This window comes from Mytilus trossulus, chromosome 6, assembly GCF_036588685.1.
Source record: "Mytilus trossulus isolate FHL-02 chromosome 6, PNRI_Mtr1.1.1.hap1, whole genome shotgun sequence".
Classification (NCBI taxonomy): domain Eukaryota; kingdom Metazoa; phylum Mollusca; class Bivalvia; order Mytilida; family Mytilidae; genus Mytilus; species Mytilus trossulus.
In genome coordinates, this window is record NC_086378.1 from 76,764,635 (window position 1) to 76,781,529 (window position 16,895).

Genomic DNA, 16,895 nt, shown 5'->3' on the forward strand with positions numbered 1-16,895 from the left:
AATTCAAGTAAAAGGATAAACAAAATGGAAAAAAACACTTTTAAAACTTATTGCGTTCAAATCTTAAATCTAGACCCACCCGTATCAGAAACGCCCAAAGCTAAAACCCTGATATATGGATGCACAAATATCGAGTTATACGACCAAAGAGATCATAGGATCTTAAAGATATAAAAAGGAAAAACTGTTAAGTAAAAAAGAAGATTGCGTTTATGCAGTTCAATCGCTTGTATGTTTCTATCTTAACCAATTATTCATAAACGAAAACAAAATTGGCGAGTTTTAAGTATGTATCTAGTGTTCTAGATTGATGATAACATTCATCATCTTGTTTCACCGAATCATAGAAATTATTTGTTGATTTGATCAGTTTCTACTACCATTACAATAATTGTTATTTATATTATTTTTACTCGTTTTTTTTATATAAGAAAACAAATGGTCGGATCAGAGTGGTATGTTTGTCTACTTTAAGGAAAAACTAGTGAGTATTAATAACCTACCACGTCGGTTTATGTTTTTCTGCTTTGTTTGGAAGATTTTTAGTGTGTATTATGCTGTACTGTTACACCACTGCCCTATGTAAGTGATGGTGGATGGGTAGCCTTTAAACATGTATAACCCAGCCTCATTCTATATGTAAATAGTTATCAAAGGTACCAGAGATATGATTTAGTACGCCAGACGCGCGTTTCGTCTACATATGACTCATCAGTGACGCTCATAACAAAAATCAGTGACTCTCATAACAAAATATGTATAAAGCCAAAAACAAGTGCAAAGTTGAAAAGCATTGATGATCCAAAATTCCAACAGTTGTGCCAAAAACTGCCGAGGTAATCTATGCCTGGATAGTAAAGTCCTTAGTTTTTCGAATTTAAAGTTTTGTAAACAGGAAATTTTTAAAAATGACCTCATTATTGATATTCATGTTAACTATCCCAAGTCCAGGTCTGCAGCTTGTATTTCAGCTGATGTCGTTGGTTCGTGTCTGTCATATGTTTCGCAAATTGCTTCGTTTAAAAGTAGGACGATATTATTCTCAGTTATATTGTGTCCTATTTTTCATGTCGGGGATAATAAAAGCCGACAATTTGGCCTTTGTTATTTTCATTTAAGAAGGCCGTACTGTTGTCGATAATTGCTTTCACCTACTTCATTTGAATTTTGATGGAGAGTTGTTTCATTGGAAATACTACCACACATCCTTATTTCTATAAGGGTGATATATTGTAAAACCATAACACTTGAAAAAAGATTATCGCAAAATTATAGATGTTTGTTTATTTTCAAATAATCGGGAAGCCATATTAATAATTGGGCACAAGATATATAGCGAAAGATTCAAAACTACAAGGGGTTATTTTAAATGCATGATATAAACATTTCGTAGAATAATGAGATAAAACCAAACCAAAAAGCTTATGTGATTTCTATCATTCAGCCTGAAAATAGAAAAGGATGAGATGTTACATTTTAAACTGTAAGTTAATTCAATGTACTCTGTTTGTATTATGCTTTCCTTTTATTTCAATTTGTAACAATAAATATGTCGATATAAAAAAGATGCTCCACTCGCATTTTTCATACATATTAGAAACATCATATCATAGAGAACATGTATACGCAGTTTCAAGTTGATTGAACTTCAACTTAATAACAAAATAACTCGACCAAAAACTTTTACCTGAAGCGGGACAGACGAACGAACGAACGGACGAACGGACGAACGGTTTGCCACTTTACTATAGTAAGTGGGGCATAAAAAGGAATCAATTAAACATCAGCTTTAACTAAATTTAGCACTTCGGAGTTTCTAATTCCTTTTTTTCAAGTGGTTACGAATTCTAACTGAAATTATGTTCTGGATAGCTTTGGATTAATAACAGAATACTAGTAACCATAGACTGTCTCCAATATATTTGATATATACTGTTTGTGATTATCCTCCAAGTTTAAATTGTTTTACACCTAACCCCGAGATTTGCTTAAAATTTTCTAGCAAATTACAGGTTTTCTTTTCATTGTCATAATAAACATGTTAAATGTTGTTCTATGTACTAGTAACTGCGCATGACTTACTGCTTTAATGATCATGTTTTAAACTTCTAATGATGATATTTGTAAAAAAAAAATAATACCAGAGCTATTCTCGTGATCTTATAAGTTGTAGTTTGCGTTGTGTTTTGAATAGAGAAAAAGACGTCTATACAAATGGATGATGTAATGCTGGAATACAATGACGTTAATACATAGCAACCATGATGTTACACATTTTTTAACGGGATGATGAGGTATGTAGTGTATGCGCTGTGAGTCCTCCTTCTCTTCTACCTTTTCGATGAAACCACGTTTTTCCTGCTTAATTTGTACAGGATGAAAATTCGTTGATGTTCTGTTTTTCCGTGTTAAGTTTGTCGTTTTCTTGTATACCAAGGGACTCAAATTTCCAAAATCTCTCAATATCGTAGTCCTCTTTTGTGTGACTAGATAATATGTAAGTGGTCCAGATAACAAATACCCTTTTTTCGAGCTCATCGCTGTCGGTCCGTCGCCTCGAACGATATCATCCTTGATTACATCCCAGTAATGGTCTGCTCCAATGAGTAAAGAAATATCAAAGCTGTTATCCTCTGATAACGGGTGGGCTAGTTTTAGTCCTTTCAAATAATGTAGTTGCTGCGAAATGTACCTGCGGTTATTCTGAATCGGCGCTGCTATGGTAGGTACAATCAATACCTGTGAAGGTATTTTCTCTCCTGAATCTGCTTCTAAAAACACTGTGGCTTTATTCATGTGAAGAATGTTTTTGTCAGAATTTCCGAAGGCGGATATGTTGAGAGTTTCATTTCCGTCTGGCTTGACGTTCAACTTGTCGGCTATTTCCTGCGTCATAAATGATCGTTGCGCTCCTTCGTCGAAAAGGATGTGAGCGTCGGCACACTGATTCTCTGACCATATGGGAGCTATTGCTGTTTTCAAAAAGACGGTCGAGTTTTCCTGTTTAGCAGATGTATGCATGATTGGCGTGCTGTTTTCTGTATTACTTGTAACATTTTGACTCTGTGATTTTTGAACTGAAGTTTCATTGCATAAACTAGTGTGGTGCTTAAGTTGACATTTACGGCATGTGTTTTTCGACCTACATTCTGATTTTCTATATGGTTACCTAAACAATTGAAACATAGGTTTCTCTTCTTAACAATCTCCATTCTTGATTTGCTGTCGGTGAACTTTTCACAGTCTGCAGGGAAATGTTGATCATTGCAATAAGTGCACATTTCACTTTGAGAATAGTTTATAGATTTTGATTTATTTACGTAATTGTCATTTTTCTTACTAATTCCGGCATGGAAACTTGCGGTAGGTATATCATAAGATTCACTCCCATCAGTGCTGGCTTCTTGAATAGATATTTCCCGTTGTATTGCCTTTCTTAGATTTCCAAGGGTCCAGTCGTCGTTTCCGTTTTCTCTTGTTATATTACTTTTTACGGTAACAGGGAGGTTACCAAGCATAACTGGGATTAACAGGGAACCATATGTATCTTGGCACTGTCCTAAAGATTCTTGTCCACGGATATAAACCTCTGACTTGTCCGAAAAATTACGAATACTTTCTAATGTGTATGAGGGTGCTGGCAAATCTTAAAGAGCTTTCATATAAGCGTTCACAATTTTGTGTGTTTTCCCAAAGCGATTTACGAATAACTCCACGGCTTTGTGATAGTTTGCACTGGACAAGTTTAAACCATTTATGACATTCATAACGTCTGCATCAAGAAGTGACTGTAGGTACGTGAATTTCTGGACATCAGTGAGTGTATGATTGCTGTGAATTGTGCTTTCAAACGACTCCCAAAAGTATTGCCACTGAAGAATATTCCCAGAAAAAGTAGGTAGGGTTAGCCTCGGCAAGCGGTGATTTTGACTAGACAGGGAACTACTTTGTGACGAAAATTTTGGAATAAATTCTGTGTTCATTACAGGACGGGTTTCGGAACTGACTTCATACATGTTCATGACGGGGCGTGTGTTTGGAATGCTTTCATGAGATAATTCTGTACATGTACGTGTAACTGTGTGTGCTAATTTCTTATAACGGCGTAAATTTGTTTTAAGATCTAAATTATAGTCATCTGCATCTGTGATTTCAACTTCTATATCTTCATCCGATGTATTTTCCAAAATCTGTTTATCCAGTTTAAGAATTACACTTTGTTTTTTCACTATAGCGTCAATAATTGGACTTGCAATGTCTATATCCATCTCCGAATCAGTGTTCCGCTCATCTAGTTTCTTGAAGAATTTCGTGACAGCGGCTCTTTTTCCAGCTCGAATAGACTTGATTCTCGACGAATCCATCTTCTCTCCTGGTCTCGGTAACTATCTCGTGATCGTATAAGTTGTAGTTTGCGTTGTGTTTTGAATAGAGAAAAGACGTCTATACAAATGGATGATTTAATGCTGGAATACAATGACGTTAATACATAGCAACCATGACGTTACATATAGAGAGCGCTAAAGCGTATAGGTACATGTATGAATCCCGCGTAATGTGATTGTCTCTATTCATCCTCGACACTATACATTTGCAAGAAAACAAACATTACAATTTGAATTGTTTTTTTCTACACTACAGACTTAATCCGTGGTGCTGTTGGTGTCTTTCTTTCCCTCTGTGTTTCTTTCCTTCCTGTCAGCTGTTCATATTCATTCCCAATCGATGACGAGCTTCGTCTTTTTTCGTGACTTCCTCCCCTTGTACATGTCTTATTAATATATATTATACAGTTGTACAGAACCTTGTTGTGTTGAAGTCGAAGGGACCGGACGAAAGTATTCTATATAGCTACCTATTGTGTCTGTTTGTTTTGTTCACACATTGTTATCAATATGATTGAACTTTATGCAATTGTCATACAAGTCAGAGGTTGAGCTAGCTATAAAAAAAAAACAGATTAAATTCACAATTTTCTACATGGGGAAAAGTCTGTACCAAGTCAGGTGTGTGACTGTTGTTGTCCAATTGTTTAATGTGACTGATCTTTAATTTTGAATTTGACTTTTTGCCTTGAATTTTCCGTTTTGAATTTTACTCGGAGTTCGGTATTTTTGTTTATTTTCATTTTTTTGTATACAATAATTTAAATCTTACCTTTAAACACTGCACAATGAAAATGAAGTTAAGTTCATCAAACCTGCCAGACGAACCGTATATCTAACTATTATTCCGTGCACTCAAACAGTTGACATATTGCTTACAGTACCGAAGAAACACTTAACCAAGAAAACGTTACATCCACAAATCACCTCAGCAAATGAGTTCAGGGTCAAACATACCGGTTTCTTCACAATTATTCCATCGATCAATAATCCCGACCTTTCTAGTAGTCGAGTACGTTTAAAAAAACGCGTCGACCAAATATAGTTGACCTGCTGCTGTAGTATTAGAGTATATGACCAAATTATATACTAGCAAATAAACCATTAAATGTCATGGACAAATGATACGAGAAAAGTACATTTACTATCATTGCATAATTCAAATACAGTCGACCTATTACTTATATATAAGCATAATTGAAAAATGGACAAAAAATGAGAATGGAAATGGGGAATATGTCAAAGAGACAACAACTCAACCAAAGTGCAGACAACAACCGAAGGCCACTTATGTGTCTTCAACACAGCGAGAAAATCCCGCACCCGGAAATGGTCCTCGGCTGGCCCTTCAAAATATATTGTGTACTAGTTCAGTGAAAATGGACATCACACTAAACTCCAAAACATATCAATAAAATTTTTAACTTAAAAAGATACAAGACTAACAAAGGCCAGAGGCTTCTGACTTGGGACAGGCACACAAATGTGGCAGGGTTAAACATGTTTTATGAGATCTCAACCCTCCCCTATACCTCTAGCCAATGTAGAATAAAGGGATACATAGAAATACGCACAGTAAAACTCAGTTTAAAAGAATTCCTATTCCGATGTTAGAATATGTAACAAAAGAAACTAAGCAAAATGACAACTATACATAAATTAACAAAGGACTGCTAGCAGTTACTGACATGCCAGCTCCTGACCTCAATCAAACTAATTGAAAGAGTATTTCTTCATCATACGAAAATCAAGTACCATCCCTCCAGTATGATAACATCATAAAATATATGAGAAGAGTGTAACCTGTGTCATTCCAACAACTGGTTTTAGAATAAATGTGTTTATTTCAGATGCAAAGAACCTATAAGTGAATCAATATTAATACAAAAGCATGCAATCATGAATGACCTGACAACTGTATCGTAACTATATCCTTTCCAAATAGTCTATTGAAAGGTTTGCTTAGCCTTTGAAGTGAAAACCGACTTTTTTGTACTTGGTAAAGTATATCACCATAAAATATTAGATGTTAAATACCTGAACGTATACGATGTCTGCATGTTGATTTATATTTATGAATGATGTTCTTAAACCGAAGATAGAATTTGGTAAATATTTTGACTAGTTTGTGATATCGAAAACCCTGGTGTAATGATTTTTTCAGTAATACAGAGATGCTTTTCGTTGAAATTAAATAAATTGTTAAATACACGAGCGAATCAAACAAGGCAAGTTAAGATAAACACCATAAGGTGGTACGTGACAAGAGAACTTCACCATCTACAAATGGATAATTAACAATAGGAAATGAAAAATCATCTCTTTTATCATAAATGGTATGAAGAATCCCTTTAAAGGGAAATCACACTATTTAAACTACTAATAATAATTCATTGAAATTTCGCATTTAGACAGATCATACTAATTTCAATATTTTAGGCGAAAAAAAATTTGGGGTCACCGATGTTGTTTTCGAGATATGACGTCATCAAAAAGTTAAGAATTGCGTTATACTGTAATAAAGAAATAGCGCTCAAAAATGCTAAAAGAAGGCAAAATTATTGAAAAACTATGTTTAACTGGTTTATCTAAAACGGTCAATTGTAACTTTTATCTTATACACATTTATTTTTCTCACTTTCCTTATTTTTTAAGGCCTTTTTACATTTCCCGCCATTTTTAATTGCCGTTTTTTATAGATTTTTCTTGAAATAAAAAAAATAAACTAATGTTTTTTCCTTCAAAGTTCTGCATTAGTTACAGCTTCAGGGGAGATTTTAAAAGCATTAATAAAAAAGGGGGGTCACCGATAATTTAAATCCGCTACAGAGGAAATTATCTTATAATCATTTTTTGGCGGGAATTATAACTTTTTCTCCTAACGTTACGGAACGACGTTGCTAGCATAGCAGCATTTCTTGCAATGCTTGGAACTATTGGGTTAAAATTATATATTTTTACGTTTTACGGCGATTACCGATTATTTGGGATAAGTTTTGTATTTTACTTGCAATTTTTGTTTTGCATATCAATATGGATACTTCTTATAATATTTTGTTGTACTGAATATGCATTGAATATTTCCCAATGAAAGTAACGTAAGCAACAAATAACAAAATATATCGTATTTGGGTAATGCATAAGCTTTGTGAAATGAGAAGATATATACGGTATGATGAGACAACTCTCTTTCAGAGATCAATTGACATAAATCGTATTAAAGTGCAATGTTTTCCCATTTAGATCCGAAAAGGATGAGGATATATATTTTGCTTTAATATAAAAAGTTTGTCGAGAATTACAAGTTAAACGGGTCTTGCTTATAAAATTCACTATGCTTTCTTTAATAGCGGTACAATTAGATTATGAAATGAAACGATTGTCAGAAAAAAGGTTAATTATAATTCCCCTCATATGGTTACAAGCTGTGTATGATGTGGAGAGGTATATAGCCACGCTTTAGGCCAAATTTTATTTGACTTTCAATTCTATACACATAAATCTTATTGCAGAGAAATAAAAAAAAAAACTCGCAGTCAGTTTACGCTTCCCGGAAATTTGATAAAGATAATTTGTTATCCTCTTGTGATATAAAAACTTTTTTCACAACTTAAGAACCTCGTCTAAACGAATAAACCCAGTCATTGGATTTTTTGTAATACTTTGTAGTATCTGACTATCAAGAAAATTCTATCTGATGAACTATATACAGATGATCCCCCATAAATAGTGTACCCTGAATCGACAACGTTGAAAACGTACGAAAATCGTCCACTTTAAAATTGGCTTACATTTCTGTTATTACACAACGCTCCATAATCGACACAAATTAAGTTCGAGTTTCAGATTTATTTTGATTTCGAATATTTTTTCCAGTAAGATTTCTAGTTTAAGCTCGAGTTTCACTTAGAAACTTCTTGAGTTATACTGTTAGATAGAGTAAAAATTCTTGTGAAAGTTTAAATTTTGAGATCCGATGAAATTAGGGTTTTTTTCTGTTGGTGCACCTCTTTTTGTTTGAATGTATATTCTTTTATCACATTTATTTTTCATTGTCACAGTGGTAAATGCACCTATTTTTGCCAATACTGATTAATGAGAGGGCAGGACCTTTTTCGGGACGTCGGGATCCAGTGTTTTTAAACTCGGGATTTCGGAATTGACCCTTTCGGAATCCGGGATTTCTTTTTTCGATGTTCGGGATGTCAGGAGGTTTTTTTTTAATTCTGAACCTCGGGATTTCATGTTTTAAGCTCGGGATTTCGGGATCAGGACCCCTCTGCCCCACCCCACCCCACCCCTCATTAATGATAGTTATTTGAAAATAATTAATTGAATTTGTGTGCCAATATTTAAGCACTCTCTGATATAACATGTTGGCTATTTTTGTTTAAAGAACAAAAGAATAAAGAGTAAAAAAACTGGATGTCCTTTTCAGTCACGGTCTCCGACAATATACCTTTATCACTGTCGACAGTGATCACATTGAGTGATCTAAACTCGAACCTACTTCTGAACTTTTATTACTATTTATTAATTTACCATTGTTTTCTTGATTTTTGCAAAACTTTCAGTGGCAAATATTACATGAACATCAGCACAAAACATTTGTCTATATGAGTGGAATATTCTTTCACCAGACGGACCAGTAATGTTTTTGTTACAGTTTAGCAATACTCTGTGAGACATGTGTATATCTCTACATAAAGACATGCGTGTGTGTGTTAAATATTTTTCTTGTTGGAGACCGATAAAGCCAAATGTAAAGTACGTGTTGAATTATTATACGCCCGGTTATGGGACGTATTATGGTAAACATATGTCCGTCCGTCCGTCGTTAACACGTCGGACATTAACTAAAAAACGCTTTGATAAATTGTGTATATCTGTTGATGTAAATACCCTTATGCCCGCGTCACACTGTCCCGATTTTTATATACGATGGACACCCGAATGCGAAAATTGTAAGTTCGTACGAAGTTGGTCCCGATCTCGTTAAAATACCAAAAAATGACCGAAGCAAGTACGATGAATAACGAAGTCTATACGATGGTGCCGAAATTATATACGATAGCAAAAGATGGACATACGAAGGTTAACCGAAGACGGGTATTTAAGCTTCATATCTCAGCCGAAGCCTACACGAGGGATCACGAAGACTACACGATGGATTACGATTATGGCGCGAAAATAAACAAGATAAATAAAGATAATATACATGTATAAAAATATTATACAAGTATATAAACGATCTAAAAATGCGTTCCACCCGTTTTGAACTTTTTTATGATACGAACAGAATTTCGACATTTCTGGATACGATCAGTCCCGATTTTGAAAATTTCCATAATCGTGTTGCCATCGGCGTAAAAATCGGGACAGTGTGACGCGGGCATTATGATTTTCATAAATTTCTAATATGACATTAAGAAGTAATGAATCTTTCTGAAATTGTACAACAAGGTTCCGTATTAAATATATATCACAAATGAAAGGCTGAAATTGATTTAAGGGGTACGTGTAATTGCTCGAAACGGTCAGGAATTAGGGGCCACAAACAAGCATTTTACTAAAATTACTATTAATAATTTTACAATAAATTGTGTTATGGATCTATCTAAAATTGTACTACAAGGTTCCATACCACACAGGGAAGGCTGGAATTGAGTTTGGTGGTAATTACTCCAAAAGGGGAGGGGTGGCGTTTCATTTGTTTTTTTGCAAATTTTTCGAAATATCTCGAAAAGAAATCTCCTATTGCACAATAGATTTTTAATACCTTTGACCACATTTATTTTGTGTCAGAAACCTAAATTATGTCAAAAATTGTATCACAATCCAAATTTAAACCGTATCAAGCTTTAATATTGTATCCAAACTTGTCCCAACTGTTCAGGGTTTAGAGGCGTTAGATATCAAAGGAACATTTGGCAAAGATGGACGACACTTAGATCATTTCTGTCGTCACATGTGAAATAAATAACGATTTCAAATAGGACTTCACACATTTACGTCCAGTGGCAAGTTTAGTGAATATTCAGTATTAGAACATATGAAATTGACTCCGCTTTATAAAAACCCGACAGGCTGAGCCGGATAAATACTTATATGAAATGAGATGATTGATGAATTATTTATACATGTAGCATAGAAGACTATAATAGTTATGACGTTGCATGCATATTATATGAGAAAACTGTAAGTCGAAATTCCGATTGCTACACGCTAACATGCTGGTACTCTTGGTCTACATGTACCTCCGCCCCCCCCCCCCCCCCCCCCCGGACAATATACGCTGAACCCTACATACCGCATCGCTGCGATACGCTGACAAAGTTTTGCCATTTCATGACCACTTTCGGCTATTTTTTGCCATACATTTTGTCCATTTCGAGTAGCTTTTTCATTTTTGCACTTATGGTCAAGATGAGTCCATTATATTTTTTTAGATATTGAACATATACATCAGAAAATTAAAAAAAATATATATGTCACCGACGTCGTTATCGAGAAAATGGTCGGAGAGGGTACTAAGTTACATTGAATATGCTATGAAATTCCAACGTTCTTAGTGTTGATTATGCATGATGATTATGTTTATTGTATTGGTAGATCCTTTTTATCATATTGGTCTGGATAGTGGGTCTTTCATTTATTAATTAGATATAGGAAGATGTGGTGTGAGTGCCAATGAGACAACTCTCCATCCAATGTTTATTTTGTGTTTCCAATATTATTCTCTTTATAATTTAGTACCTCATCATTCAATCTTTTTTTTTTTGCCTTTTATTCTGCAGTATTTGCCCATTATTTTGTATTCCGCAGGTAAACCCCAATACAACCTAGAAACTCGCTAGTACAACATATCAGTTGTAAAACATATGATATGTCCATTATCATTTCTGCTGCTTTAGTGGAACATGCATTCGAGCGTTCGCTTTTCATAAATTAGCAACCTTTACGGCGGAATCGAAAACGGCGACGTCATAATACAGTTACGACACTATGGCGGCGCCAATAAACAATAGTGTGATTTCCCTTTAAAGAGAAAGATATCAAGATCCAGGAATGGGCAGTGTTCATTGTTAATATTTGCTTCATTTAAAGTCAGTTCGACAGGATGACTCTATTTTTCTAACTCTTCGTCAATAGACCACTTTCGAGTTCATCCGTCACCGGCAAAAACTCGTCAATTATGCACGCCTTTATGACGTCATTTACCAGATAGAGGGGCTCGCCTGTATCCCTGCACTATTTACGTTCATCAAGCGTCTTAGTGATCGTTTTTGTGCAGGATAAACTAGAAATAATGGTTGCTCTGTAGGTACTTACTGACAATTCCCTAATGACAGCAGTGTTGATTGTCTATTTTCAGAATTCAATTTGCCGAATAATTCGTACAATATAGAATTATAAATTTCCAACCACTCGCTCAACCTTGTAAGGAAGTGACGACGCCCCTAAACGCACAGATGACTGCGATAAAGGCGCGTATAATTGACGAGTTTTTTCCGGTGACGGATGAACTCGAAAGTTGTCTATTCATCCCTTTCTGCACCCATTGTATATAAAATAAAATAATCAACGGGTGGTTCGTTTGATCTCAGTACTTCATTGGTTAAAATCCGATTATGACGTCGAATTTTATTGCTTTCCTCTGAAAGTCCTACTGTGACGGCATGAAAAAAGGCGACCATGGCTGATGACGTCAAATAGAAAGAACACATCTTTTTGCAGATCATTCGAAAAGAAGGAATAAGTTTGCCTGCATAATTTCAGAAAATCATTAGAGAAACAGATTCCACCACCAAATCTTGTGTAAAACGATATTTATCTCAGTACTCTCGACAGTTAAATTTAACTGATTTAAAAAAAAAACAGACCAAAACAAAACCAAAACCAAAACTATGTTTTTATTGTTGATATTCACCCCACATGTACCAAGTTTAAGAATAGTTTTATTGATATACAAGAAATTTCTTGGTATTCCTAAACGGAAATGATACAGACAGAAGAAGTATACATGACAACAAAATTATTTTCAGTTACCTGTGTGCAATATGACGTAACTTTTTTCAAAGCTGATGTTTTTTTTCTGAAATTGTATTTCACAGTGGTATAATACTTTTACTTTAATTGTTCATCCCTTTTTTTATTATTAACTTTGTATTTCCATTGTATCATAGATCAAATTTATTCGTTCAGTGTATGTCCACTAAGTGTTACTAATAATATGTCTTTTGATTAAGTTAAGCCATTTTATTTGATATTTTATAGTGTGTCTTTTTATGTTGGGATGTTACACTATTGTTTCAGATAAGGGCGACGTTTAGTTCCATTAAATCGATTAAACCCGCTGCAATTGTTTGCACCTATTCTACGTCAGGAATCTGATGTTCAGTACTTGTCATTTGTTGGTGTGGTTCATAAGTGTTTTTCGTTTCTAATATAGATTACAGGTCCGTGTAACACTTATCAATTCAAAGTTTTAAAAAGTTTTGAAATTTTAGATTTTTGGAATTTTGATCAAAGTTTTAAAATATCAAAATTTCAAATTGTGTTAAAGTTTTGAAATTTTGAAATTTTGACCAAATTATTAAAATATCAAAATTCTAAATATCGTTTATAAATTTGATAGTTTAGAAATTTGATCAAACTTTTAAAATACTAAACCTAACGCGCAATTTTGATTATTTCACTTTTTGAAAGTTTGATTTTTTAAATGTTTGCTTAAAATATCAAAATAGAAAAGGGGCAATAAGAGGGATACCTGTAAAAAGCGAAACGAAATAAAAGCGGAGCGAAACGAAACAATATGAATTAAAAACATACTGATACTTAAAAGTTTATGTATGAAACAAAACGGACATTTGTAAGCGGTGCAAAATTGGATGACAAAATTAATATTTCTTAAAAGAAGATAATCTATTTGAAAAAAACAGACGTACGGCTCTGATATTGACCATTTTACCTGTTGGTTTTATGACAATGAATGATGGTGTCTTAATTAATGTTGTGCTAGTCCACATTGTGGGAGGTTTTTAATATAATCTTATTTACGCTGAAATAAAGACGGTACAAAGATCCAATATCAGCAAATTGGAACCAAGATACTGTTACAAGGTATCTACAAAAACTCATCATAGATGGATACCAGAATATGAATTTTGCCGGTTTTTGCGCCAGACGCGCGTTTCGTCTACAAAAGACTTATCATTGACACTCGAACCAAATGAAGTTAAATAGGCAAATAAAGTCAAATAAAATTGAAAAGGCCAAATAAAGTTAACTTTTAAATCCAAAGTATTGCTCTGGTTTTGTAAAAGTTGAAACCTTTCATATCATAAATAAACGTATACCATAAACATTATTTTCACGAGAATTCATGTTTATGTAATAGTTGCCGCTGTACTACAGTAAGCACCCATCTATCCAGTTGTAGGTGCCGGCATTATGAAAGTTGAAAATTGTGTTCAAAAGTTTCTATCAGCGATAAATGGTAATCTTCTGGGGAACCAATATTTAGATAGTCCCTGTTGTTTTACTTGATATTACCACTAGTGGCTTCGATAACGGTACATTAAAATATTATGATCCCTAATTTGATAATATAATATTCTGTGCCAGCAGAGGACAAAAGAAAAATTATCCATGCCTTTTAGTGTTAAATTTTGAACCAGACAAGTTGATTAATAGCGATGAAAAACTTAAAAAAAAATGTTAGTGCTTCGACAAAACAACCTCACCCCACTTTAAAAGTTAAATGGTTGCTCCCTTAAAGACAACGTTTTGACTGGTTATCATACACGTAGCTCCATTATAGGTTCTAAATCAACCACTGTTTTATAATAGTAAACAAAAGGAATAGATTTTTTTGTATTAAAGGATATTATTGTCCCGTATTTGCATTTTGTTATTTGGGTATTTTTAAGTTATCGTACGACAATCGACTTTGAGCAAACTAAAAGTACACATGTACATCCAGTCAGAATGGGGCGTGCAAAGAGAAGCCACACTGTCAGCTGCATGATGGATTTTTTTCCATTTTTGGCCGTACACTTATGTTGCTCTCGAAAAACCAGTACAATGTTAAACGCTGAATTTAAGTAAAGAATTCACCTACGGAACGCTGAAACTGAAATTTGAAATTCAAGAAAAATAAGAACGAAACAATTAAAGAGGTGTTTGACCAACGTGAAGTTAATACATATTTAAATCCATCTATAGGGGAAACTTTGTCCTCGGAAGTTGAATCTATTTCAAATTATCGATTTTGTTTTGTTGCCAGTGAGAAATATTTCATGAATGTTCCGGAACAAATTAGCAATAAATGCAACAGGGAGAGAGTGTGCATAATGAAGACATATAAAACCTTTCAATTAGTTTATAAGTTGAGGTCTGAAGCTGGCGTATGATAGTAACTGCTTGCCTTATTTATATAGTAGTCCTTATTTAGTAGTTATTTTATTATCATTGTCATGTTGATTAGTTTCTTAGTTTGTTTCCTATTTTGACATAGGACTTGTATTTCCTATTAAAGTGAGTTTTACTGTTCGTATTACTGTGTGTTTTTCATTCTTTATTGGCTAGAGGTATAGGGGGAGGGTTGTGATCTCACGAAGCATGTTAAACCCCGCCGCATTTGTGCGCCTGTCCCAATCCAGGAACCTCTCTAAGTCTTGTATGATTTTGATTTTAGTTCATTGTTATATTTCGGAGGTTAGTATTACGTCCATAATCACTGAAGCAGTTCATTTTTTTGTGTAGGGCCAGCTGAAACACACCTAGCACAACTTTCATTGCAACGCTATATATTAAGTATTCCTTCCGTATCATTTCTTGGAACTGAAATAAATCATAAAAGGCAATATATTATCATCATGGCTTTTGCAATCGATAAACAAGAAAGGAAAACGGTTTAAGTTGTATGCGACCGAAGCGTTTTTTCTGTATCTACCTTCATCAGGAACGTCAAAAAGACGAATAATACTATTTATCGGACCACAGATGAATTGTCACGTTGTGATTGGTTAAACGCCGTCACGTGGTGACCCCCTATGAGACCGTATGGGGTTAGTAAGTTTCATATGGGGTTCGTGACGCGTTAATGGCGACGTCATCTATTAATGTTGTTGTGTTTCATTGTTTATTTTTCAACAAAACGGCGCAGAAAAAGTGCAGGTCCGATAAATTCGTTATACGGTTAACTACTGACCCCCTACGGATCCATAGAGGGTGAATAAAATTCATAGGGGACTCGGCCTCCGGCCTCACCCCCTATGGATTTTACTAACCCTCTATGGATCCGTATGGGGTCAGTAGCGAACCATATAACTTATAATGGTTTACTTCGAGTTGGTCATTTTTCACTGATACTTCAGTCTAAATGTTGGGCACTGGGAACACAAAATAGCTTTGAATTATTTATCTCAAACGCTAAACCTTATATAGAGATTTAAATCAACGTAGTTGATTCCGGTTTAAATAGGTTTAATTATTTTATTTTTTTTGATAGATGCACAACCTTAAAATTTCAGGATACTGTTATCCCATGTGATGTCTAATATGTTTCATAAAAAAAAACGACTTCTTCTTTTCATTATTTATTGTGTTATTAAGAATGATTTGATATATTTCATGCTATTTATTTATAACTAAGAATAGTTCTTATCAGAGCCGTGTTTACATCAGTGATTACAGGTACCCCTCTTGTCGCCCCTTTATATTTTTGATATTTTAAGCAAACATTTAAAACATTAAACTTTCAAAAAGTGAAATAATCAAAATTGCACGTTAGGTTTAGTATTTTAAAAGTTTGATCAAGTTTCTAAAATATCAAATTTATAAACGATATTTAGAGTTTTGATATTTTAATAATTTGGTTAAAATTTCAAAATTTCAAAACTTTAATACAATTTGAAATTTTGATATTTTAAAACTTTGATCAAAATTCCAAAAATCTAAAATTTCAAAACTTTTTAAAACTTTGAATTGATAAGTGTTACACGGACCATTACACTGTTGGTTTAACGATTTAAATGGTTTAAACTAGTATTTTTTTGTGGCCCTTTTCATCTTGCTGCTCGGTGTGAGCAAAGGCTCTGTGTTGAAAACTGTACTTTGACCTATACTTTTATAAATTGTGACTTGGATAGAGAGTTGTTTCATTGGCACTATTACTACATCTTCTTATATCTAGCTACATCATAGGATATTTCCATACACCAAATATTGCACGTAGTATTAAAAAGAAAAAAAACCTCAAAAACTTTACTTTGACCATTGAACCATGAAAACGAGGTCAAGGCCAGACACCTGCCAGTTGGACATGTACACCTTATAATCATGCCATACACCAAATATAGTAGACATATGCTTATAGTATCTGATATATAACCTTAACCACGGAAAACTTAACCTTGTTCACTGATACATGAAATGAGGTCAAGGTGAAATGAAAAATGTTTGATGGGGATGATGACCTTGCAAGGAACGCATATACAAAATATA